The following is a 27133-nucleotide window of genomic DNA, read 5'->3' on the forward strand; positions in this document are numbered from 1 at the left end:
AAAAAAATGGTTTACTCTTTTCTTTATGGGAACACTGTCTTTTTGTTAACTTGGAAATGTTTAATATAGTTTATAAAAGTGATTTATTATAATAATATTTACGCGAATTATATGCACTTCCTAGTTATTCCCCCTAATAATTGTAATTTTTATTCCCTTATAATCTCCTTAAATAACCCACTTATTTTTCCTCAGTGCACCTCCGGCTAGGTGTAATCTAATAACAAATAACTTCGGGAAGTATTAATCATATTCTCCTGGGGAGTGTGCGTGATTGTTGTTGTGTTCGCTGAGTGCGTGTGCGGCTGCTACTAATTATAAATTTCAATTGTTCATTGAATGCATTCTGGCTGGAGCTCTATTACAGGCCCAAAAACTTTGGTCCATGGAGCGTACATAAGCCGCTCGGCTCAGTTTTGGCTCGGACCAATGAAGCATGCAGATAGACAGACAGACAGACAGACAGTTAGACTGCCAACTATGAATCATGCAAGGATGATGATGAACCAAAGCTCAGACTTGCAGCCTATGTGTTCTGGCCGATAATAATAATCTGCATAATCAACATCATAATGCAACCAGACAAGGACACGAGGAGAGAGGAGGGGGGAGCAGGAGGCTGAGAATGCGGCTCTGTCTGGCAAAGGCTTTTGGCCAACGTCAAAAAATGAAATCTCAACAAGAGTTGGCAAACAAAACAATTTAATAAACGGCATTACTTTTTCCCCCAAAAAAAGATGTTCCGGGAATGGAAAAACTTGAAATTCAATAGGTTTTTGTCTTTGTTCTAAGCTATTCTTTGGAAAATTTAGTAGGAAAATTCCAGGAAGTATGCTTATTAAGGCCAGGTAAGTAAGCTTCTCTTTGTTTAAATGGGAATAGGTTTTGAAACTAATACAGGAATTATAATAATAATGGAAATAAGTAGCCAAAAATATTGTTTTAAAGTTCTAAATTCTAGGGAAATAACCAGATAGCCTTAAATTCCCTAGTATTAATTCTGTTACAGCCTTGATTTGATCATAAATGTAGCTATTTTAAAGCCATTTTTCAGCGGAATTTTCTCTAATTTAAAATCTCCCCATTTATGAGTTTTTTGGAACACAACCAAAGCTAGACATGGATAAGTAGATGCAGCGACAGACTCAAAATAAAAAAGGATAAGCATGAATTTTTTCGCCATGGATTGTTTGCATATGCCAGAGGGTTGGGGGGACTCCTGTGTGTGTGCTCATCCAAAGCTGCAACCAAAATCATTAAAACCAAAGTCGCAAAATCGCAAAGGGAAGCAACAACAAAAAAAAAGTATGAGAGAATAAAGTAAAAATAAAAATGAAGAAAGGCCACAGCAACACAAAGGAGCGTGAAGGGAAAATTTCCTCACCAGTAGATATTGTATCTGAGGGATACACTCCACTCCCACTCCCACGCTCGAAAACCCGGAGCCATGACAAATCAATATTGGTTATTTTTGTATGCATGAAACTGGGGGCGTGTCGCGCCCGTCTGCCACGCCCCCCCCCCCCCCCCAATCTACCCACTGCCGAAATAATCATCACAAACTTTGACGCCGCACGCATATTAAATAAACCCGGCTGAGCACTACGAGTACCAGCTAGTATATCTCATAGATACAGATACAAGTACTCGCACTCCTCCGCTGCCTGCATAAATTAGCTCCCTCTCTATTTCGTCTCTGATACCCCGTCTCTGTCTGTGACAATTTTTGGCGAAAAAGGTTTGGGATTGACAAGCGCAATTCCGAGTAATTAAGAGGGAGTTCGATTCGATTTAAGCCCGCCATGATGAGAGGCCTTGAGGCGGAATTTAGATATTAGCCCCCTGGCTAAATGTGTGCATCGATTTTCCTCTCCTTAAACTACATTATGTGTGCCCAAGTGGATCGATGGCCGTGTGTTAACCACAGAGCGCAAGCCACCGAAGCTAAAAGTGTATTCTGATTGTGGTGTGGAAATCTGGCGACTGCTGGCTAAAATTAGTTATCACAAACAGGTAAGCTTAATTGAAAGTGCGCACCAGATGGAGTGGAATCTATTGAAACTTTGGTGAATGATTAATGGAAAATTCATTGTTGGCGACAGCAAATGGAGGTGGATTTCTAATAAATACTTTTGGAGTCTTTGGAAATTAGATGAGGTACTTGGGTAAAGAATATTGATAAAACTAGACAATGTGGTCACAGAAATAAAATAAAATAAAAGTTTTTAATGTTTTAAATAATGTTTTCTTATCAAACGCAAAATACAATTCAATACGATAACACTTAATTATCCCCTTAGCTGTTGCCTTAACAAACATTCGACAATTTATTGAACATCGCCTTCACTTGAAATTAAGTGACTCTCGATAAATTCCCCTGTTTCGTTTGTAATTTATTTTTATGTCTTTAGTTTATCCTTGGCCTTTTTTGCATTTCAACTGCAACGAATTTCGCCTGATGAACGTTTTATTAGCTCGATCTTTTTTTTTTGGGGCGGCTGGGTTGAGCTGGCAAATAGCAATTACCAACTTTTTGGTGCAAACTGCAATTTGTTAGCTCATTGAATGCAATGGCAAATTGACCGTTGAGCAACAAGTGAGGAGGAGCAAGCAGAGCTTTCAATGGAGCCAGCACTGGCAGCTCTTAAATTTCAACCTCAAAGGCAGATACATATAGAACTAAACGGGGGAAAAATGTTTTGGGGATAAAATGCCGACAAAACTCAAAGCTCAAAATGTGCATTTGTGTATTTGCGTTGGCCACAAAATGAAGAATCCCTTGGATGCAGACATCCGACTGAAAAAGCGAACGGAAAACTGGAAAACTGATAATGATTGTGGCCTGCGGGGGCCGGCCACTCGCTGCAAAAAGCCCAAAAACCTAAAAACTAGAGCTGCAGAGGGAACATTTAAAATGATTTTTAATATATAATATATAAATTAGGTAAAAGCATAAGTGCCTATTTTTTTTTAAATTTATTTTTAATAGGCTTATTGCATAAATTTTTGGTTTGAATTTTGTATTTGAAAAGTTGATTTTAGTAAGAGATTTTATTTATTTATTAATGGTGTCTTATTATATTACGGAAAAGTGGTATGAATAACCTGCTTTTGGGTAAATTTTTAAATAAAAGTCACCAATTGCATGATTTTTAAACTAAATTAAATTTATTTAAAGAAACTACATTATGATTCTATACTTAGTTTTTTAAAGGCATACTTTTAAGCTCTTTTAAAGTGATTTTAAAACATCAGTTGCCTAATTTAGTATGATTTTATTTGAATGAAAGCCATTTTAAGCGCAATCCTGCTCTTCAATGTTTCTTTTAGTGAAACCCGTTAGTAACCATATCACCGCTCAGTGCACTGATTCATGGATAGATAGACCGAAAGCCATGGCAATAACTGGCGCCTGCCTAACCAAAATTAGTTCGCAACCAGGGGCTTACCATTGATGATGGGCACACGGGGTTTTCTGGGGGGCAGAGAGGATATAGCGGGTGCATATTAAAAGCCAGGCGGCAGGCAACAGCAAGCGGCAAGCAGACAGACAAAATCAAATGACGACCCCCGCATAGACAAACAAATTTTCCATGTGCATGTGCAATGGTACAGAGGGAGGACACAGAGGATGCGGATGCGGATTCGGGGATACAACGGATGCCAAAATATTCAATGGGGTTTGAGCTTGAAGCAGAGCGGAACGGAGGGCGTGGCAGCTGTAGGAATAGCCATGGCATCATCATTAAATATCATTAACACAGCAACGAACAAGCGGCAGCAGCACCGACAACTGACAGCGCAGCAACATCAGCAACAGCAGCAGCAACAGCAGCAGCAACATCAGCAGCAGCAGCAGTAGCAGCAACAAAAGCAGCCATTTGGTGATATCATTAACAAGAGCAGGATGGAGATTTTAGCATTGAGAGGGGGAGTAGGAAATCCCTTCCTCCTCGATGGGTGCTTTAAGCACAAGGAAACCGAGGCAATAGCAATTGCAAACGGAATCGCAATAACACAGAGCTTCTACAATCTGTGTGGATCTCTATGGAGGAAGCAAATGTGTATACAAAATGTTTTTAATTAAACGCTCGCTTCCACCTCCTTCAGAGGGAAACGAAGTTGACAGGACTCGAGGAGGACGACAGCGACGACAAGGAAAATCAACTGAGCCTCTCCATTTACCTTTGGCGCTATATCAGCAGCAAAAGTCATCTGCAATTTGCAGGAATATTCCATGAATATTTCAATCAATTTCGATATCTCTTGTAACGTATTTTTTTTTTCCATTTGACTTTATTTTTTTGTAGTCCTTATTCTTTTTTATTTATTATGGGTTTATGTAAGTCCCGGTTCAAAAAGAGTATATTAGTTGGAAGGTATTTTTCCCATCCGCTGGCATCCAACTTGATTGCTACACGGCAAGGAATAAGGGATAAAAAATAAATATGGATTTTAATGGGCAAGTAGAACTCCAATACTTGGATTAATTTCTTTATACATATGTAGCTTAATTACTTCTAATTCTTTAGGTTTACAAAGCCAATTTAAATGTATTTATAAAAGTGATTTCTTTCCGTGTACTCGCTTGCAGTTTTACCAAGAAGAAAAGGGTTGTGTGTTATGGATATTCTGTGTTATGGATGGATGGATGAGTGCTGGCATAGACGAATGGCTGGATGGATGGCTGACTGACTGGCTGGCTGACTGGCTGGCTAGATGCAAAAGTATAAAATTACCGAACAACATTCCCCACATTATGCAATGTGAGATGTTGGCTGTTGCTGTTGGCATGGCAGCAGTCCTTTGAAATCACATAATAATGTGCAGCTCTTGCTCTCTGTTTTTATTGCAGATTATGGAATGGCAAAAACATAAAGCAGAAGCCGCGCCATGATTCGTATAATTGCAGTGTGAATAATTACATCAAAATCAACAGCAAAAGCAACAAGAACAACAACAATGCTCCCCAAGTGCAGACAGTCAGATAAACACAATAAAAGATTATGCTCTGTGATTCCCCGCAACGATTGCCAGTGCTTGGGCTTGCAACAAATGTTGTTATTTATGCGCTTGAAAAAGTTTTTAATTGATTTAATAAGTAATGCGATTAATACCGAACAATATGCGATTCGAGAGATACATATATCTGCATGCCAGACAGCGGTACTTGATACTCGAAGCAAATATTTTTTTAAATTTTTTGTTAGCAAACTTCAAGTGATTGTATTATTATTTTCCTTTTTTGCTGCTTTTGATGTTTGCCTCTCGTGTGTGGCATGTGTGTGGCCTTTGAAAAGCTTTTAATTATGTGTTCGACTCTTGAACTTACGACATACTCATCGAGGCTTATGGGGCTTACGTCTAATGAATACGTTTGATTGTTACGGATTATGGAAATCTGCTGCCTTGACAACCTTTCAGGTTGCCCTTACAAATTGGTCACCACTGCTTTGGCTGACATTTTAAATCCTAACTAAATGTAAACAAGCTTTTCCACAAAAGGTTTAAGGCCATAATTGATAATAACTGTCAATTTTTCAGTTTTTTCTCAGCTGCTACAGCTAACGTTAAGCCCTGAAAAGTCTCACAAACTGGGGGTAGACGAAAAACTGCAAACAAGCGTGTGAAAAGCGTTCAACATTTGCTCAGCTCGGGCAATTGACAATTGGCCCAAGCTGTGGCTCCTGATTGCTCGCTCTCCTCCGCTCGGATTGCCCATGACAAAGTAATGACAGTTTACAGCAGATGAAATAAACAAATGACCAATGCCCGGGCATCTGAGTGGAGGGGAGCTCTACAAAACGAAGCTGCTGTGCGGGATGATTGGTGTTGAAGATGGCAAAAGGAACTACGGATTGCAGTCGAAAAAATATATTTTAAAACATTTTTAGGAATTTTAATTTGAGTTCAAAGAAAGCAAATAAAATATAATTGAAAGTAAAAGTAAAAAACAGACTTTAAAAATATGTAAAACTACATTTATCACAAGTTTTTTAACTACTAAGGATTTGAAATCTTTTAAAGAAAGGTCTAAAAGTATGCAATACAATTATTGAGGCAATAAATTCGCTGTAGGATTGACAGACATCCAGTTATATAGCCAGAAATTATTACCACAGACTTTTCTTTTATTTTCCAGTTAATCACAGAAAATATACATAATTTTTTCAAGTGCTTTGAGGTACGTTTAAGTACGTTTCTGCGAGTTGAAGGCTGACGCTGATCTCGAGCTTCGTTTCATTTGTTTGTTCGCAGCCGTTAAATGAAATGGCATGTGAAAAAAAGAAAAATAAAAGTAAGGAAAAGTGGGTACTGAGTACTACTCCACGGCGGGTGGATATTTTCTGGGACGGTGACAGTGACTGACTATCATTACGCATTTATTGTTGCTGGCCGGGGCCATTGTGAGGATGGTCAAGATGCTCGTCGGGCAAGAAGAAACCCCTGATGAGGATAATGATGATGACAACAGACGGTTGCCTGGTGTGCCTTCGATGGGTGTGAATTTAATAAAGCCCACATATATACCTACATATATCGGCACAAAGGCCGCCATGGCAACAGCAACAGTGGGTGTGAAAAGGCGAAGACACCCAAGTCAACCCAACCATCTCTCTCTTAATGTGCAACAACTATTTTCAATTATTGCCAATCAAATGTTGCATTGAATCGATGTTTACATGCAGCCGAAGCGACCTTATTATGAGGTTGCTTTTCAGCCCTGGGGGGGTCATAAGAGGGGATATATTAGGCGGGGGTCCGTGAGGAAGTGGGAGGTTGTATTAGAGATACGGGTTGGGGGCGTTGCCTAAGAGCCATGTAATTAGTTTGCAAGTGAGTGTCAGGATTAATCTTTGAGTGTGTGTTTGATTGTTGCCACTTCACATGAGAGGCTCTCTGTAGATAACACAACGATTAGGGATGGGAGAAAATCAATATACTAGTATTAATAGTTGAGAAATCAGTGTTATTTAGCAAAATAATGGACAGGCAAGGTTGTTTTTTAAAGTAATATGTATTTTAAAAATAAAATCATTTAATTCGTTATCGACATTTATCGATTTTAAGCTTTAATCATTTTTTCATCTATTTATCTTAATAAAACTATATTTTTTAAAGGTTTATTAATTGTTATAAAAAAATATCATCAGTTTGTTCGATATTATATCGATATTTCGACAACTAAAACGATATTTTCGATAAGGTTTTTTCATTTGAAATCTTTAATCGAATATCCATCACTAACACGTACATATTCATCCAAAACCTTACCTCTCACACACACCCACCCACATTAATGCACGGCAAATACTCTGCCATTATCTGTATCTGTGTTTCTGTATCTCTGGTCAAAGAAAGTGCGTAGCGCACATGTTAATTGAAGGCAGTGCAAACACAGCAAAAACCCATAGACAGAGAGATGGTATCTCCCACAAAAGAAAGAGATAGCCCCGGGAGACTGAAGAGAAATGGAGACGGACATACATATATAGTGAGTGACCCTCTCAAAGGACATGCAATTACGACCACCAACCGACGACAATAATCAGCAGACAGTCAGTCCTTCAAGAGCTGGGATGTGTGATACCCTCTTTCAGTTAGGGGGTTGTTCAGTAATTAATAATTAATTAACTAGTTCGATCAACATGACTGAAGATTGCAGGAAATGAGGGGCGAAAATGCATTTCAATTTATCAGTTTGCTGAAATATTATATTCTCTGATTACGTATGCCTACGAAACCAATTAAAATCATTGAAATTCAGGATGATTTGAGTTTCTGCTTTAATTAATCATAGGATACTCTGTGATTAGATGCGATTAGTATATTGGAACGATTTTTGTTTAATTATAGAGATGTAAAATCCTCTATAGACTCTGCATTTCTCATAACCACTTAGAAGTTTTATATTAAATGCACACTTTTGTTGTCTAGCGGTAATTCCACATATTAATTCAATTAAGTTTGCTTACTAAACTCTGTGTTAGTAACCTTTTGCCACAAAAATAGGATTTTAGATGTAACCAAGCAACAACAAGCTTCCATCTAATTAGGTTATGTTTTATTGTTGTAATATGGCAGAGGGATCCACACCATAGCACTGGCTGTAGCCTTCACTTGCTTATCTCTGGAGATTCTCCGGTCAATTCCACGCCTCCACGACCACCCCGGAGGAGAAGAAGAACCCGACCCAGGCGAAATTGGACCCGCCAATGGAATTTAATCAAGTTTTATTTGCACTAGTCCGAGGTCCGAGGTCCCTGGGCAGCGCAGATGAGCAATGAGAGCACATCAGCAATAAAATCGGTCATATATGAGTGAGTGTGTATGTGTATAGTACAGTGGAGCCTCGAGATATTTAACTATTCAAGACTGGAGAAGGGTAAGGAGTATAAAAGTATTTTTTATAGGATTACTGAGATTTTTTAACGATATAAAAACCATATAAACACCATTTTACAACCAAATAAACTCTATAGAAATTGCCCTAATAAAAAATAGGATCTACTCAGGCTCTACTGTATTTATTCTAGGATCTGTGCTTGTATATGTCTGGGTATTGATTGTCATAATTAAACGCTGCTGCTGCTGCCGTTGTTGTTGTTGCTGCAATTTCCCTGACCATCACGTATCTTTGCTCCCCCCATTTTCCATTTTCTCCCCATCTCTACACCATTTTCCTTCTGTATTTTTTCCCCATACTTCTTGGTTTTGTTTGAGTTTTGTAACTGCGCTTTAAAAGTTTGTTGATTGAATGCAGCGCTGCACAATTGTTGCAAAAGGGCAGCCATAAAGTGGCCTTATACAAACACAATCCCACCTCATTCTCGGTTCTTGTATTCTCTGTTTTTTTTTTTTATCCACCCACACGAGCGGTTTTATAGCCATTCTTTTGTGTATACTCTGTGGATTAGTTCTTCATTGTTTAGTTGGCAGCGTGGCGCTTTGCAGATAGCTGAGACAGCCCAGAGAAATGCCAAGAAATGCATTGCAACTTATCAGGGCGGAATACCGAATACGGCATAGGGGGAGAGACGGGGGCAGTAGCAGCAAATGTGTGTGCAAATGTGGGGAGATTGGCGATATGTGTGTGCAGCTTGGAATGGTGCACGGAAAGAAATGACATTAGATTTTATCAGAATTTTATAGATTATAAACAGATATCAAACATAGAATATTAACCTATCAGTTTTACACAAAAATAAGTAGGTGGGAGTTTTGAAAATAAAATTTGGAGATTTTAAATAGCATTTTAGGCAGCCTCAATGTATGCAGTGATATTTATTTTCTATAGATAATACATTTTTTGTATTTTAAATATTAAAATTTAAAAGAATATATAAAACATATTTATTTATCAGTTTAAATATTAGTTTTTCATTTGGATTACCAAAAAAGAGACAGCCAAAAAGTATGCAATGATTTTTACTAACTAAACCTAGGGCAAATTTTGTAATTTAAATGTTTATTCCTAAATAAAAATCTTGGAAAAATAATCTGTACCTTCGCTGCTAAAATAAATAAATTCTCCAAAATCACCACACCATTTTTTCCCTCAAATCTTTACGCCTTTTCAGTGTAACTTAAGCTGGCAGTGCTATTGCTGCAGCTGCTAAGTAGTTCGTTCGGTGGGCGTGGCAAAATGCATAGCTAACTAGCTAGTTGGGGGAAGAGAAGAGCTGCTGCTGCTCACTTAAGCAGCTCAAGTCGAAATAGATTTCGGGCGCCATGAATAAAATATCCCAGCTAAGAGTTCAAAGCTCGGCACGTGTGCGAATTTGATAGAGCAGCAGCAGCTTTGCCATTGTGCCAGTAAGAGATATGTGTAGTACCTTTCGTAGAAATTTACTTAATACTTAGTTTGCATTGAATATGATGATATGAGCTTGGGAGTTGAAGCTGATGCTTAAAATTAATGCCAGAAGGCGAATGTCTCAAGTCTTGGGTAAATAGGAATTAACTTGGTTACGGGGAATATCTATGGATTTCTAGTAAAGTTGGTTAATTATTTAAAATAGGAAATCAATATTTATTATTTGTTTAAAAATATTAGGACAATATATTCAACAAAGCTTTTAAAATTAATAAAAAATCCCTACACTTATCTTACAAATTCCACAATCCCTCAGGTTTTTAAAGCAAAACCCTAACTTAAATCCATACCACTTCCCTGTAATTTCGCTTATTCGTATCTAAAGCACTTTTGATTGTGAATACAAAGTAACCACTGATCCTTTCGCCATTCACTTGACATTTTCATTTAGTCGGCGGCACTCCAGGGGGACATTAAAGGGAACGGCCTCGAACACAGCACATTTTGCACATTTTCACTTAGTTATTACATTTTATTTGCTTATTTATGGCCAGCTTTCACGCTGTCCGCTCCACTTTGGGTTTTCCGCTTTCCTCCTTCGGGTTTTCTTCCCTTTCTTCCGTTTATTTTTTTTCTGTTCCATGACAATTGTCGGCACATCGGTTGGCTATTGACAAATATTACACAAGTCCACCCCCGTGACTTCCAAGGGGATACTACCGCTGCTGGACTCTGGTTGTTATGATTATATTGTGTATTGTGAGACCGTTTCTATACCCACAACACGTACAGTTCTCCATTCGCCGGTCGTATAATACGATATTTGCATGAAATTACATGGACAGCACTGATGAGGGGACTGGGATGGAGGAGGGGTTGGCGGAGAGCTTGATTCCTGGCGGGTGGAGGAGGCCCTTTGGGTTATTAACATGCTCCAGAGATTAGACCGACGCCGGCAATGATGACAACATTTGATTTCTTTTCCGTTTACACAGGACAACACAGTCCTAGTGCCGTCTCACTCCCTTGGTTTATCCACCAATTTCCCTCCGCCTTTGTGCTAATCAGCGCAAATACCCAAAATACAAAAGCCAAATCGAAAGTAAAAGCAAAAATCAGCGGGAGAATGAAAGAAAGGAAACTCCTCAAAAGAACTTCCCAGCTCAGACACAACCTTCTCCGCCCAAAAAAAAGATTCAACACCCACTTTACCACCCAAAAAGACGTCAATCAACGGAGGAAAAAAAAAAAAGAAAAAATTTGATATGCCTTCGGGGTCTTGTGTTGATTTTTTTTCGTGCCTTTTGATACCCATTAATCGAAGAGATCAAGGGGTATATTTAGTATTATATACATTTTTATTAAATATAAATAAGGGGAATATTCTTTTTTTAGGCATTTTTAAGATTGTTTACAAATATTACGCTAAAAAAATATTACAAGAGATTATAAATCTCTTAAAGTGCTGTCTAATAGTATGCAATGCAATTTTCCTGTGAGAATTTTAGGTTTTGTACTATGCAATAATTTTTAGAATATTTTTGTGTGCATTTTTAAGATATAATAATTGAAAACTCAAGTGATTTCTATAGCTTAACATTTTATTAAGCCATATTTTGCTTTAAAATATCAGCCCGCCTAAAAGTATGCTCTGAATTTTACGCACTAAAATAACAAGGTATTCCCTGGTCTTTACACTTTTCGTTTTTCACCATTTATTCTCTGCTATGTTTTCGTTTCCTTGAGGTTTTTGTGATTATTGATTTGTTCCCTCTTCTGCCTGTAAACTGATATTAGGCATTTGAAATGCGAGCAATTCTATTTTTTCCTCCTCTTTTCCCTTTGAAGGGAACTGAGCTCGAGACTTTCCTGTGATGTATGATAAACTCCAGTCTGCGGCTGGATTAGCCGCTCAACGATTTAAGTGATTTTATATCTTACAGATATACGATTTCGGTGTCGCCGGGAGAAAACAAGTGCCGAGATTTAATAGCCAGCAAACCAAGTGCCACACAGGTGAGGTGCGCCAGAGAGAGATCTGGGTGTTTGGTATCGGGGAAATCCCCCATCTACCATCTATCCGGCGGACCCAGGACGGCACCAAGTTTGTCCTTACAGTTTAAAGTGATTTGTGGCGCTTTGAGTGGCTAAGAAAGTTTTCTTTTCTCTCTCTCTCTATGTCAGAGTGTGTGTATGTCTTACTTTATTTCGCATGGCTGGAGGTTTTTATGGTTGTTTTGTTGGCAGTTTCTTCAGCAGTTTTTAGCTCAAAGTTCCTCCTGAATTGAGCCCAGAAGAGGCCATCGAATAGGGTAGCAATTGCGGAATTACACTTTGATTAACAAATGCTAATGTTCCTATGTTGCTCAGATGGGGTTTGATTTGTGTGCCTAACTTGATTTTATTGAATGCAATTGTTTAGAAAAAGTTCTCTCTGTGCGGATGAAGTTTGCTTCAAGTGCAATCGAAGACAATTTGATTTATCGCTAGAGTGGATTTCATGGCGGTAATCTAGGTGAATAGAGTTTTATTTCTTTTAAAGTTGCTTAATGGTTTTAAAACACACACTTTAAGCAAGATATATTCTGTACAAATTTAATTTATTTTCCACACTTGAAAAGATTTATCACTACCCAGCGATTTATAAAACGTAATTAATGCCACATTAAATATTCTTTTAAACCTTTCACTTTTAAATAAATATATACTGTCTCGCGTCTCATTTTCATTATTATCCAATGAAAACAGGACCCTTTTTCCATTATCAAAATACTTATTTACCCTTTCGCCGTCGGTTGCCCATATATTTAGCTTAATTTCAATTTGAATATTCCTGCTGTTTGGATAACATTCCCAATGACCTTTTACACACAAATGGTGCCCGCCAACGCTGCTGCTGTCAGTAATTAAAATCTGTCCAAAGCTTGCAATTAAACCCCAAAAATAAAACCAATTGCTAACCCAACGACAGAACGAACAGAAAAAAAAGGGAATACGATATACAATGTATATAAACTGGAGTATAATACCAACCTTGAGCCTTGAGTGTAGAAGGATCTGGCCTGCTTAGCGAGGAGGAGAAAGTAGCCTGGCACACAAAGCAATTAGCAGAAAGGGACGCACGAAAGGACCAAGGATTCAGCAGGAGGCAGCAGAAGTGAAACGGACTTGTCTGTAAAAAGAGAGCAAGGTAAAATATTTGCATTAACTGGAGAGGGAGGAATAAATAAATAAAATCTACAGATGTGCTCGGAATAATATGTAGCAGGGAAAAAAAAGGGGGTCACAAATCAGGGTTTGCAAAAATATCACAAAGCTAAATATATATATATATATAAATTAGCAATAAAAGTAGTTCATTGTGTGAGCACTTAGGCTTAAAATCTTTGCGGGGTTATATATTAGCGAGTCACTGAATTCAAACTTGGGAATTTTAGGCACTGAATTCATACTTGAGAATTGTAAGTAAATTCAATGTAATTGAATTCAATATTTGCTATAAGTTATACTGTGCTTAACGGTAAATTTAGTATATTTAATATGTATTCTAGAAAACATGAATATGTTTTTGCCAGCATAAATTAGAAATGACCATATTTTTATACCATTTTCATTTCCTTTATTTAAAACCTAGATAATTGACATGTAAATCTAAAATTTCCTTTCTAAATTCACCTAATATTTTACCCTAAACTGTTTATATTCACAACAAGGCAACGAGGCTGCGGGTCATGGAAATCCTTTTTAATTTCCTTACGCCCCGCAATTGTAATTTGTATCTGAACTGTGTTTGGCCCGGCTAAATAAAGTTATAAAAGCATAAAGAGAGCGCGGCCAAACACGCCACCAACAACAATATAATGGAAATATTGTGGAAAATCTGAAGTGCGTTTCTGTTGCACATAAAATTTCATTGATTACATTTGTTTGCCGTTTGCCAGTTGCGCGTTAAATGCTTAGCAGGAGTGGGTTCTCCTTATTTTCGGTTTTTCTTTTTTATGTTTTCTATGTGTGTGTGTGTGTGTGTGTGCCTAGGATCGTTTCCTGTTTACACAGGCCCAAGACCTAGAGGGTCCTGCCGCACGCGAACGCTAACGTAAACTCAAACACCCCGAGAATTCAGGGCCAGGGCAGGGCAGGGCAGGGCAGGGCCACGAGAGAAATACTTAACAAATAAAACGCTGTAATATATCTTTGCGGTGGTGGTGGGGAAAATACCTAGAATTATGTGCGCCTAAAAATATTTAAAACGCTATTTATATGCTAATACCAGCCAGGCAGCGAGCTAGCACACACAGAAAGAAAAATATATTCCGGGGAAATGGAAACACGCCCCACAAAACTGCATTATGCGAGGGCGGTTGCAATGGCATTTCTTTATGTTTCTTCTCGTTTTTTTTTTTTTCATTCCAACGAATAAAAAACGAACCAACAGTTTTCACTAAATCCTCATTAATTAGTAGCATTTAGGGCGGCATTTTCCCCGGCTATTTTGTGTGCAGCCACGCCCCCGCCGCCCATCGCCCACCCGCTTAACGAGCCGGCGATGCGGCAGCGTTAAAGCTACTTAGCATTAAAGGCACTGCCACAGAGAGCTAAAGCTCCCCCCTAAAAGCCCAAGGCCCATGGTGCACAGTGGGCTGGCTACAGCCAGTCAGCCATTTGGTAACAGGTGTTGAAAACCGGCCAATGACACATTACTCAGCACATTTTGGGTGTGTGTGGAGCCGAAAAAGCCAAATGATGCATGAAAAGAACAGGTGGCTGGCTCATTCAGTGGGATTACCCAACTCGATCGAAGGGGAGAGAGTGCTGCAAAAGTCTTTAAAGAACATAAATCAGTTAAGGCTAATTGTGGAAACACAAGAAAAAAAATAAAAGTTGGTTGCAAACACACACACTCTCCTCTCTCTGTGGGTGTGAGTGTGTTTTTCCTATAAAAGTTTGTGTGTAGAAAATACTAAAAGTTTGGGAACCCTGTTATTGAAGCTAAGTGAGTGGAGTGAACGAATTTTATATGAATTGAGCCAATTAATTGGAGCTTGGTAAGCTGCTGGCAAGTGCTAACTGCTAAGAGAGCAAAAAGAAAGAGTCTCTGAAGACGGAGTTTATAGTGCCAATTATTTGGATTTGTTTGGCATAGAAAGTTGCAAGTGTTTTCCATTGTTTTCATTGTTTTATTTTCCGATTTTTCTTTTGGAATTTAAAGTTGAAGTTTTAATAGTTTTAATTGGGTTTCCAGCCTAAAATTTAAGCTTGTTAAAATTTCTATTTACTTCAATTTATAGTCTTCGATTTTAACTTGTTTTACCTTAAGCTAGCCCACTGTTTCACCGTTTATTTTAGCAACTATTAGCAGGCGCTTCTGGCCACCCAAAAATGTAGGCAACACAACAAATAAACACTCAAAGCTTTTGCCGCAAAAAATAAAGAGAAAACATTTCATCTACATATATATAGATATACTATATAGCCAGGGAAACTCTGACCTGTACACACAACACACAGAAAACAAAAAATAATACAAGTAAGAATAAAAACAACGACAGCGACTAAGACAACACTACAAATGCCATCAGACCGTCGACCGGCGGGGCATTTGCCTGCATTTAATAACGTTTAGTCTGTGTGAAAATAGAAAAAAATATTTGGTGGAAAAAAAAAGGAAAACGAGAAGAGAGAAAAAGCATGGAGGGAACCAACAAAAACAAAACATTTCAAATGGTGTGTTTGTGTGGGAAAAAGGGGAAAATTCCTACCCTACGGAACCGTGCAACGCATTAATTTCATTCACACTTTGGAAAAAATATCTACGTACATACACATTTAAGGCAAATATGCAATAACGGCGTGTTGGAAACAATAATATTTGTCTAGGAACCCGAAACCCAGGCCCAGGCCCGAAGTGTGGAATGAAAAGTGGCCGAAGTCCCAAAGACCTACCAGCAAACAACACATGACGATGCTGCTTGAATGGATGCGGCAGAGGCCACTCTGGGGTTAAGGGCAAAATATGGACAAGAAGCACGCGCAGCGTGGAAAAAATTACAAGCCATGAACACAACACAAAAAAAAAAATACTACAAAAAAATGAGAGAGGAAAAATCCCTGGTCCGTGTCTGAGCTTCAAGTTTGTCGTTTGTTTAAACATTGTCTAAAACAACAGTAAAAATATATAAAAAATGGCACAAAAATAACATTGTATAGGCTAGGCTAAGGGGAAATAATTCTTGAAATTTAAAATGCTTTGCACATTCAGAAGTTTTTTAATAATTCATATTTTCATAATGGAACATTTATGATAAATCAAATTTTTCTCTACTTAACTAGTCTTGCTCTATTCAATTCTATATCCATTACAAAAACAAATATAATTTCAAAGTTTTAAGGTTCCCAACTTTTTACCAATTTCCATCAAACTTTGACAGAAACAACGTAAACCCTTCTGAGGCCATTTGACGTCCCCCATTTTTCCCTCGTTCTAAAACAAATCGCAGCCAAATGCCCAGAAATCCCCTTAGCACACACCTCTTTTTTTTACGACTGCAGATATTGAAAAGATCCCCAATGCCAATGCTGCAGCTGTAGTACTATATTCTCCCCACAAAAAAAAAGAGGAGAGCAAACAAAGGAGTGAGGTTCTTTGTGCATTTGTCTCGCGTTGCCTTGATCCCCGGACCCATTACATTAGGGAGCTATCCACACACGCAGACAGTAGCCGCTGAACAGGAGCAGTTTCAAAAAAGTACACAGGGAGAAAAAAGGAAAGTATTCTGAGAAGAAGAATAAGTGTGTCTTAAAGTAGACAAACCAGTATTACTTATTCAAACATATCATCATATATTTCCTTCCATTTTCTATATAAATTTCCCAACATTTTAGAATTAGTGATATAATTTCTCTCCGTGCTTAACCCCAACCCCAAAACAAGTCGTGTCACGGTGTTTGGGATTTTTCAATGTGTAAAACTACCTGTCGCTGAGCTGTGCGGTTGGGCTTGGGTTTGGGTAGTTCCATTCTATTCCAACTGCTGCTGCTCCTATTGCTCCTGCTGCTGGCTGCTACTGAAACTTGCTGGATTTTGGCCTCGCGTTGAGCCGGGCAAAACTATCTTTTAACACGCACAACGCATTATACGAGCACCTTGCATGCACACGTCGCCGCCGCCAACAGCCACACCGACATCCATCCATACCAATGTCACAGGACCTGGCCAAAAAGGAATGAGAGAGAGCCCAGTCAACGTATTTCCCAACGCCACCTGAATTTCATTCCTGCAATCCCCCGAAACCAGTGGTATATATATCCCTTTCCTCAAATTTTCCCTGGGTTCCGTCTAACGTTTTCCACTTCTTGCTCTTGGCTGACGACATTTGTTGGCTGCTCTGCTCCGGTGCCTCTGCATGGGTTTTCCTCACTTCGTTTTGAATACACTTGATAAAAGGGTATTCACGAGTTCAATGGCCCAAAGAAAATATTCGAATTTAAGCAGGAAAATAAAGGAGCTATGAAAATACAGCCTAAAGCTAGAAATTATTTTTAAATTTTTTTTAAGAAGTTGAGGGATGGGTTTAAAAATAATTGTTATTATTAAGAAAGTGCTACTTCAAGGATATAAGCAGTTCGTTGTGGCTTGAAGGAATTTATTTCTTGGCCTCTGTATAGTTCAGTTTGGTTTGGTTTCGGCTTTGCTCGCATTTGCGTTGGCTTTTCTTTTCAGTTTTTATTTCTGTTAAGTGAAATGTGCAGGAGCTCCTCGCACATCCACACACCGGAGTGAACCTAGTGGAAAAAATATTCTGGCTGCTGCACTCGTCGTTGCTTGCTGTTCCTTAAATAAATTTAGCTTAGTTTTTGAATGGTTTTTGCACTTGAGAGGTTTATATTTTTGCACAGTTCTCCCTGTGCACTACACTCGAGCAGAGACACACACACACATACCCAGAGAACTTCTGGCTGTCTCCTTCTGTTGAGAATCCGAGAATTAGATTTGCATCAGTTGAGTTGGCGTAAATGCGTTTCGGGGGCTATGGGGTAATCTCAGTGTGGCAGCAGCATATTTATGCCTCACTCTGTCTCAATTGCTGGGGCGTGAAGGAAATACTTTTTGAGTTTTCCTCCTTTTTTTTATTTTTTTTTTTTTGAGGGATTCCAAACTCAGTCTGCACAGGAAATAACTTTCGATAGGAATTAGTAAACAATTTCCTATTTTGATATTGGAATAAGGAATGGTAAGAGAGAAGTATGAAAATGATTTGGAAAATCTGAAATATTCAAGTAGGTATTTTGAACATATATCAAAAATATCGTGTGACATTAAACTGAAAATATTGTAAGCTCTGATATATCGAATTTTTAAATATAGAAAAATATCGCATAATAAAATAAATCGATAAATTGATAAATAAAAACTTGAAATCTATTATATCTTTCTAAAATGTATTCAAATTTAGATAAGAATCATCGAAGTTTTGTTATATTTTCTCCTTGTGCACTTGAATTTTAACATTATTCTTGACTTAGAATTGGCCAAAAAGTTTTGCGCATACATTTCAGACATTACAATGTCTAAGCGTAAAACTTTTCAAAGGGATTTTTCCGCAATCAAAGTTGAAGCCGGTCGTTGGCCATTTGACCTGTTCATTACTTTTATCAGAGCAGACCTGCTGCCGAAAGGGCTGAGATTCATTTCTGGGATGGATATCTTCATATGGAGCTGGAAAAACAGTCAGTTGCGATGACAAATTGCCTAAGCAGCACCAGCTTCAGCTTCAGAGCCAGCAGCAGCTGCAGAAGGAGCCAGTGCCACAAAATGTTGCAATTTATGCAAAGAAATGCAGCAGCAACGCCGCCGCCCTCTTTACCCCTCAGTGTTGGCTACTTTTTATGCGGCCGCAAACAATTCAGTTTGTATTTGTATTTTCTCGTTTTTTTCCCTTTCGTTGGCTGCTGAATGTTGGCCATAAATTGTTGCGCACAGTGCGTTTCGTTTGGTTTGGTTTCGTTTCGTTTCGTTTTGCAGTTTGCAATTCGCAGTTTTCCAGCATATTTCAGTGAGATGCCCTTTGTTGCAGCAGCTACGGGGCTTTCATTCGCCGTCGTCGTTGTTTATGCTTTCCATTTTATACTCATACATAAATACATGTTGTATGTACAAACATAAGTACGGTATGTACGCGTGCGGCACGGCTGGTGTAATTCATAAACAGGCAACTTGGGTGGCACAGGCGCCTCCCCAAGGGCGAAAAAAAGAAGATATATGTGTGGGTTATACAAAGAATAAATTACGGAAAAAGTCCAGCATAATATTTAATTGATTCGGAATTTCAGAAAATGTGGTAAGAAGTTTTTGTTGCAACGTAAAAAGGTTTTTTTTTATTATTTTAAAATATTGAGAGAAAAGTTAGGTTGAGTCCGAACACGTCTTGTATTTATTCAATATTTCTTAAATAATAATTTTTTCTGGTGTAACATTTTCCATTTTTTTGTACCGCCAAAAGGATCCGCCCTGGGAGAAATGGTTATTTGGTATGTGGAGAAAACTATATTTCCCGCTCCACCGGCACTGCCTTAGGAAGAAGAGGACCTGGACCCCGGCTTGGAGGCTTCGCATATTTCGCTCAATCCACACGAGAGAACCCCACGAAACTAACAACTCCCCGGAGAGTATTTATGCGGCTGGATGGACGGGCAGACATATTCGTTTTTTTTTCCTGTTGTTTGGTTTGCACATTCTGCGTGCGTTAACTTTTCTGCAGCACTGTGCGGGTTTCTAGCAGCAGTTGCCAACATTCCCATAGTCATCGTCATCGCCACATCGCCAGTCGGGGGCAAATATTTCGCATCTTTTGTCTATCTTTTGTAATAAATTTTTGTTTTTTTTTTTCTCATGTCTTCATGGTCATGTAATTTGAGACGCCGAGCACTGTCAGTTTATGTATTGTGTGTGTGTGTGTATGTGTACATGTCAGGTAGCTAAAAGAAAAACTTCTTTTCTAATGTTCGTCATTCTCATCATAAGCTGAAATAAAGCTGATAACCTTTTTGTGTACTCTATTGGAGAATTGGGTATTTGGAAATTATTGGGGAATTGGTCAAAACTTTAGGAGAGAATAATTTGTATTTCTTTAATAAATAGTAAATAAAGTGGTTTATAAATATAATTTAAGAGCTGTTAAATTAAGTATTAGAAAAGCTTTAATTCTTTTCAGAATTCTCCAACTTCAAGCTTCTAGCTTGATTTTGCTTATTTTGCTTAAATATTCTTTGGATTCATATTAAACATTGCCATATTTCCTCTCATTAAGACTTGATACGTTTTCTGTATACAAAAAAAATACTATGCTAGCCGGCTTTTTTCAATAAACCCATCCTCTAAACCCCACTGATTTCCTTTTAAAACGCTTTAGGGTATTGGCATTTTCATCAGGCCCATTCCCCGCCATCATTTTCCGTGAGTCTTTTATTATTATTTGCTTGCGGAACGTTGGCGGCGGCCTGTCAAACTCCATTTGCATTTGCCAAAACGTTGTCGAAAATTGTTTCTCTTTGGAAAAAGAAAAAAATGAAAAAATCGAGTTGGAGATGGAGATGGCGGACCGTAGTCATCCATCCATCTATTTGCCTAATATATCTTCATAGTCGCCAGTTTATGGCCTGCTTGGTCCTGGTCCTGCCTATATAGCAATCTGCCGGCGGAATCTGGTGGCCGCCTTCTGCCTCCCGCCACAGTTCCACCCCGTTTCCCACCGCCATCACACACACTGCATCGCTTCTTCTGTCATCGTCTGTCTGCCAAATGGTTGAGATTGTAATTTTTTTCGTTTTGGAGCTTCCGTATACTAATGCGACGGCGGCCTCGGAATCGTCCATGGCCAGCCGCCTGGCCTGCCTTTCCAGCTACAGCTCGATTCCTGTGTCTGGACGGAGGAGGGGAGGAGACGGCGTTGCTGCTTTGTTTGTGCCTCATATTTACGACTGGGCCAGGTCCAGGCGAAGGATCGAAGCTGCTACTGGGGTAGACTTGTGCACTCAGATTAAAGTTTGAATTCTAAGTGAGTTTTCGTTATGAAAATCAAAGTATTATAAACAATCTTATATTTAAAACCTTATAATTTTCAACTGCATTTTTAGCAATTTGGACTATAATAGTTAGTTTATTATTTTTAAACCGTAATTCCTTGAATTTTTTGCAGTGTTTACTGCAGAACTCACATTCGCACTCGTCGAGTATCTCATGCCATCATCTTTTAAACGACAGCGGCGGCAATTCCTCAAGTGTTTTGGCTGCCACTGCCGCTGCTGGTCGTCGCTCCACTTGAAAATTTGGCATCAAATGTCAGCGTCAGGAGGCCAGGGCAGGCCTTCGTCGTTTTGTCGTTTTGCATTTGATTTTCACTAGTTCTCAGCTCTTGGCTCTTCCCACCCTCGAGAGGTCGTCTGTCCATCGGATTTAAATGAGTTTTTCAAATACTTGTGCACGTACGGGCTGAATTTGAACGGTAGTCTGTCGTTGGTCGTTGGTCGCTCGTCGGCAACATCAACAACTTTCTTTTATTCCTTTATCTCACAGCGAATGGAGCGATATATACGCCTTCTGGCACGCACTGACATTTCCTCTATTTGGGTTTCTATTCAAACTTCAAGACCCAAACAGAACCAGAAACAGAAACCAGAATCAGAACAGAAAACTCAACTCTAACTCGGTCTCTGGCCATGCCTCTGTCTCTGGCTCTCAATTGAATTCATGCTCTGTCATTTTTAATGAATCACTTAATTGTCGTCCAAGTTGGGTGGACGTCGAGTGCTCGAGAGTTTCTCTGGATTGAATTTGGATTTTGGTTGTGAAGGGCAGGCAAGAGTGGGAAATACATATATAAGAGCATAGAGGGAGGAAGCGACTTCACAGGCTGCCAAAACATTCAAGAAATCTGAGAAGCCAAGATGTTTCGCTCGAAATGAAGTTGCAATGATCCGAAAAGTGGAGTTTTGATGAGGGATATTCTCGGTGATCTGTGATCTGTGTATGCGCGGGAAAACGATCTTTTAAAGGCTTTAGTTTTTATTTTGAAGTTGATTGAAAGGGAGATGTTTGAAGTAGAGCATTTACTTTTAAATAGCATTAGAGATTTTATTTTAGTCTGTTAATTAAAAAAAGGCCTTATTTTATTTATTAACAACACTGTTTGATGCCTGAACCAGGTCTTAAAATTCACCAAAAATTTGTGAGTTATTTGTAAGGCATAAACGAAATCGTTAAATGCTACCTGCTTTTATTTCCAACCGAAACTCCTTTACAATCAACACCTTTTTGCCACTAAACGTACATTCGAGACCAACTCCGCTGGTCCATAAAAAATCCAGAAAGAAAAAGAAGGAAAACCCCCCAGCGGACGAGAGAAACTAAATTCCCGAAAAACCCATTCCCATTGCCATTCCCATTCCCCAAGGAGAGCACATTGCAACTCCATCAAAACGGCTCTCGCACCACATGAAATTACTCATAAAAGTGCGACCCAAAAAAAAAAAAAGAAAATAAAGAAAAGCCAAAGAAATGTACATTGCCAGCACAAGTGAAGTGTCTCTCGGCTGTCGTTTGACGTCAACATACGTATCTCTCTCTCTCTGGGCCGCAATCCTCAATTTGATGCCGAGATGCTGGGGAGTTGAAAGTGTTTTTACCCATTTTTGGCAGGAACATTGGACGAAGTACGGACTCTACCCGTTCCGAGGCCTTGCGTCGTCATTGCCGGCGGCTTCTAACAAATTTAAATTGTTTTCAACTTAATTTTCGGGGACCCAGTTATCATGGCCAAGTGTGTGCATCTTCATCAAGAGAGTACTGGGCTTCTCTAACAAGACCGCCACACACATTCCGAATTCACTACACTTGGAATATATATGGAAACTAAAGAGTGTTGAAAATGAAATATTATATAGAAATATTAGTTTTTAACTTTTTTTAATTTAAAGAAATCTAGAACACAGGACCATTAAGTAAATATGTAACTTATTTACTCTAAAATATCTCTTCATTTTCCCCACAAACTTTTATTGACTCAATTATCTTCTAATTTATGTTACCAATTTCCACATTTTTATGACCATTTCATTTTGCTGACTGCATCTGAGAGTCTTTAGAAAAGCATAAACAAATGAAATGAGGCACGCAAATATATTTCAAACTGAGCATGGCCGCCGAGAAGCCTGCCGCCGAGGCATCTTCATCATTTTCCACGCATGATTCGGCATAAAATTTTGTTCACACCATTTAATTTTTTTTTTTTTTCTGGCTCCAAATATAGAAATATATATATAGGGGCAGGCTGGGTAGACTGAGAGATGGTCGAGTGCTATATTGTTGACATTTTGGGCTCAACACTCGATACTCGTGGCACACGCATCAGCAAATTGTGTGAATTATAGTCCTCCTGTTCGGTCTCCTCTTGGTATTTATTGTGGGGATCACATCGGTATAGTTTTAGGAGGGAGAGCGGAGGACATATGGGCATGACACTCATTTCGTAGAGGTCGGAGGAGTCGCCGTCGTTGGCCGCTAATTAAGTGCAGCCGAACATGACTTTTTATAACTTGAATTTATGGTGATTTTATGGCCGCCCATCTCCAAGGGGAACTTCTTCTGCAGCTCCTACTCCTCCATGGCTTGGCTTGGCTTGAGATCAATCAGCGAGGCGATATATTTGATATGTAATTAAGACAAACGTAACTGTTTATATATGAGTATACCACGAGTATATCACCCCGGCAGCGGCTCACATCTGAGAGCTTCGCTTTGGGATTCGTTGTAAAGCCATGAAGTTTTTTGATTGAGTTTTACTGCCTCTAATACTGAGGCACTTGCATATGATTAGAGGAGGCAGCAAGGCAGCAAGCAATCCGGTGGGAACCGAGGAACCAGTGGGGAGTGGAGAGAAGTTCCAGAATCCATAACCACAGAGCTTTTCCGTGCAGTTTTGATTAGACGAACTTATGCCTGCATAAATTTATGTTTGCTTTAACTTTCTTTGCTCTTTCCTCTTTCCTCTTTTGATTTTTTATTTTTGATTTTTTTAGGTTTGTTCTTTTAATTAGCATCTCTAGACTTGCCTTGGTTTTGGCTACCACTCTCTATAATTTTTTGTTGGAAATCCCGCTGTTTAAAAGTGACAGCTGAAAGTCCACACATTCCATTAGTCTGTCAAAAATCGTCGGCAAAGTTCTTGGCGGCTCTTTCATTAGCATAAATACAAAAATAAATGAGCTGGACGGCTGGCATTTTCCTATGCGACATTTTAGAGGTAATTTTAAATGGGGAAAATAAAGGAAAATTAATTTAATTAGGCAGGGATTTTGATGGTTACAAAAATTGTTCAATTTTTTGTTAATTAGTGCACACATTAAATACATTTTTTCCTCCATAATTTGTACACGTGATCTAATTTAATTTAACCAAGTTAAACAATGGAAATAAGGAGCAAATTAGATTTAATTTACAACAAGAAAAAAACTAATATTTTCCCAACAAACTTATGGCTCATATTTAATGCAGCTTTTTTAGGCTAACAAAGAAAATTTTGCATAAATTAAAAGCTGATTTGATTTTAAAAGTAGAATCAAAACAAAAAAATATACAAAATTTATTATGCAAATTTCGCTTTCAATATTTATATAGCTGCTTTATTCCCCTAAACTAGGTCTTATTTATGTTTTGATTCCCAATTTCCCAGCCGCATTATTTATGATGAAATGCATTAATTTATTCATTCCGTTTATTTCATAAAAAGAATAAATCCAAGCAAAATGTTTGAAAATTTCACTCTCTGCTAAGCAATTTTGTTTGGATTCCAACCATTCATTTTGTGATGTGGCGAATGCAATGGCAATTTCAATTGCTAGCCGGCTGCTTAATTCGTTTCAGTTCACTCTGTCGCGCTTTAAGCGGCAAATTTAATTCCAATTTAATTCGAGCCTAATCCAAGGCGCCGCCAGAGCCAAGAAAGAAGCATTTCCCAAGCATAATCCCCTGGCTCTGCCCTACTTAGAATAATTTGAAAACTTTAAGCAGCAACTTTTTACCAGCGAATGCAGCTGTGACGCGATTGCTTCAGGGCAGGGAATCGCCGGCTGGGTGGCGGCCATCAGTGTTGCCATGGATTACAAAAAATAATAGCCAACTACAAGGTCTGGGAAAATTGAATGAAAATGGAAAGGTTTTCTTCAGATAGTTGACAATACTCTCTGTCTTAAAAATAGTTAGTTCTTTGAAGAAAATCTTTTTAAGTAAACAGAAAAGTATGTAAACTTTTGTTATAATATTTAGAGAAGAAATAATGGTGTCTTATTTCTGAAATTTATACTTTAAGCAACGAATTTACAAGCAATTTATTAAAAATTCAAAGCATATTTTATTATACGAATGTGTCAAAATTTTACCTAATTTCTGTCCTAAGCCAGTCTGTATTTTTCTTTACCAGAATTTTACTTACATGCCCGTATAAACTTAAAAAAATATATATCTAAAATATCCTAAATTCCTTTAAAAACTCCGCTATAAATCCCCCAAATTGGCAACACAATTTGGTGCAAAGAGGCGCCTCATAGAGCCCAGTAATTGTATCTGGCCAAAGTTGTGGACACTGGCATGGATCATCTTGGGTCTGTGGGCCAGTTTATGCCTACGGTTATCACATCATTATTCAAGCATCAACTGCTGGTTTTTTCTTTTCTCTTCCCTTTTTTTCTCATTTTCTTGAAGCATTTTTCCATCGCTTTTCCGTGGGCCTTTGTCAAAGCCAAAAACTTAAGTTAAGCCACTTGAGCGACATTGTTGAAATCGGTAATTTGCCTGCCTTCGTCTCTCATCTACGTCGTCGATTCGGTTCGCGGGAGCTACCCTCCTCAAAGCCCTGTTCTTCTCTGTGTATCTACCAGCTTGGCCATAAAAAAACGGGATGAACGGCGAACGAAGACGGCTAACGACTTGAAAATCCTTATTAATCACAGAGAGTTCCAAGAGTCCAAGAGTCCGAGACTCCCAGAGTCCCCGAGTCCGGTCTTGGCCATAAAAAGTCAATGCTGCCACTGATAAGCAAACCGGCGACATGGCCAACACAACATTGGAGCAACAGAGCCACAGAGTCACCAAATAAAGGCAGGCCTCCTTTCCTTCCACAACTCACTTTTCAATTAATTAATCCAACAACATTCCAGCACTATTATCTTGGCATATCTCAAATATTTCCTTTAATTACGCCAAGCGGAGAGGAGAAAAAAAAAAAAGAAGGAACCCAAGACTGGCCAAGAGTGTTTGCAGGCAACAACAAAAATCTGACACCTCGAACAATCAATACATCATCATAAGTGCGGCATGCAAAAAATACAACAAAAATAAAGAAGAAAATCAGGCAGTAAAAAAGGAGTATGGAAAAAATAAGTAACAGACACGCACACACAATTACAGGCACGATCCGAAGGAAGGACTGGGCCAACTCCGTCTTCGCCGTTTCCGTCTCCTTCTAATGTACAAAAAAAAAAATTTATGCTATTCAAAATTAGCAAAGTGTTATCTAAACGCATAAATTACATGCACGTACAGAGTGGGCAAAATGGGTGGCTGCAAAGGGGGGTTTTCTTCTCTGGGTTGCATGCAAATTGCCAGCGAGGAGCCTCCTCCTGCTACTCCTTCTCCTCCCCACATGCCTTCACAGGATATGTGAGGGGAGAGTGTGTGAGTGTGCGATAAGTTGAAAGACATTTTGCTGAAGAAGCTGCCACAGCAGCCAACTAGTTACTATGCATACACAGTAGAGGTTGAGGAAATAGGTCTGATTCCATACCATAATTGTTAAACTATGTATTATTTATATATACAATTTCATCAGTTCTTTCATGAAAAAGACACTAGCAAAGATTTTTACAATTATTAAATGAAAGGGTATTCATTAACTTGGATTAAAGCTATAGTTCACTGATAAAAATTTTTAAAAATGTCATTAGAGAAATGTTGAAATAATATATATTAAAGCACATACTTTGAAACATAGTAACTAAGATATAAATTATATTACAAAATAATACATAAAATATTATTTCTTTAAGTTTATAACCTATCTTATTAATTTTCTGGATTTTTTAAGTATTTTTTAGAACCTAGCTTTCTTATATTGACCACAACTGTTTAACCTGACTGTGTATTTGTGCGGCAATGCGGCATAAACGATGCCAACAACTGATTGTGACGTGAACTAAGCTCGTAATGAAAGCATATATACAAGTCGGCCAGGCCAGGAAAAGCCAGGCCAGAAACTGAACGGAATA

The 27133-nt window shown here is 38.6% G+C and overlaps 1 protein-coding gene and 1 long non-coding RNA gene across 4 annotated transcripts in view; one reads left to right on the forward strand and one right to left on the reverse strand.

The window, feature by feature from the left end:
- Positions 1-27133, reverse strand: part of LOC108082794 (uncharacterized) — a 93024-nt gene that overhangs the window by 13758 nt on the left and 52133 nt on the right. The window contains exon 1 of one of the 3 annotated variants that reach the window (XM_070289190.1): positions 12851-12983. The exons of the other annotated variants lie outside the window; for them this stretch is intronic. The gene's annotated coding sequence lies outside the window, so the exon portion shown is untranslated. Of the gene's footprint in view, positions 1-12850; positions 12984-27133 lie in introns of those variants that run through there. 3 annotated transcript variants of the gene reach the window in all.
- Positions 20603-26258, forward strand: LOC138929643 (uncharacterized). The gene is made up of 3 exons (XR_011445876.1): positions 20603-20871; positions 25820-25967; positions 26027-26258. It is a non-coding gene; the product is annotated as an uncharacterized lncRNA (long non-coding RNA).

Source organism: Drosophila kikkawai, chromosome 2L (assembly GCF_030179895.1).
Source record: "Drosophila kikkawai strain 14028-0561.14 chromosome 2L, DkikHiC1v2, whole genome shotgun sequence".
Lineage (NCBI taxonomy): Eukaryota > Metazoa > Arthropoda > Insecta > Diptera > Drosophilidae > Drosophila > Drosophila kikkawai.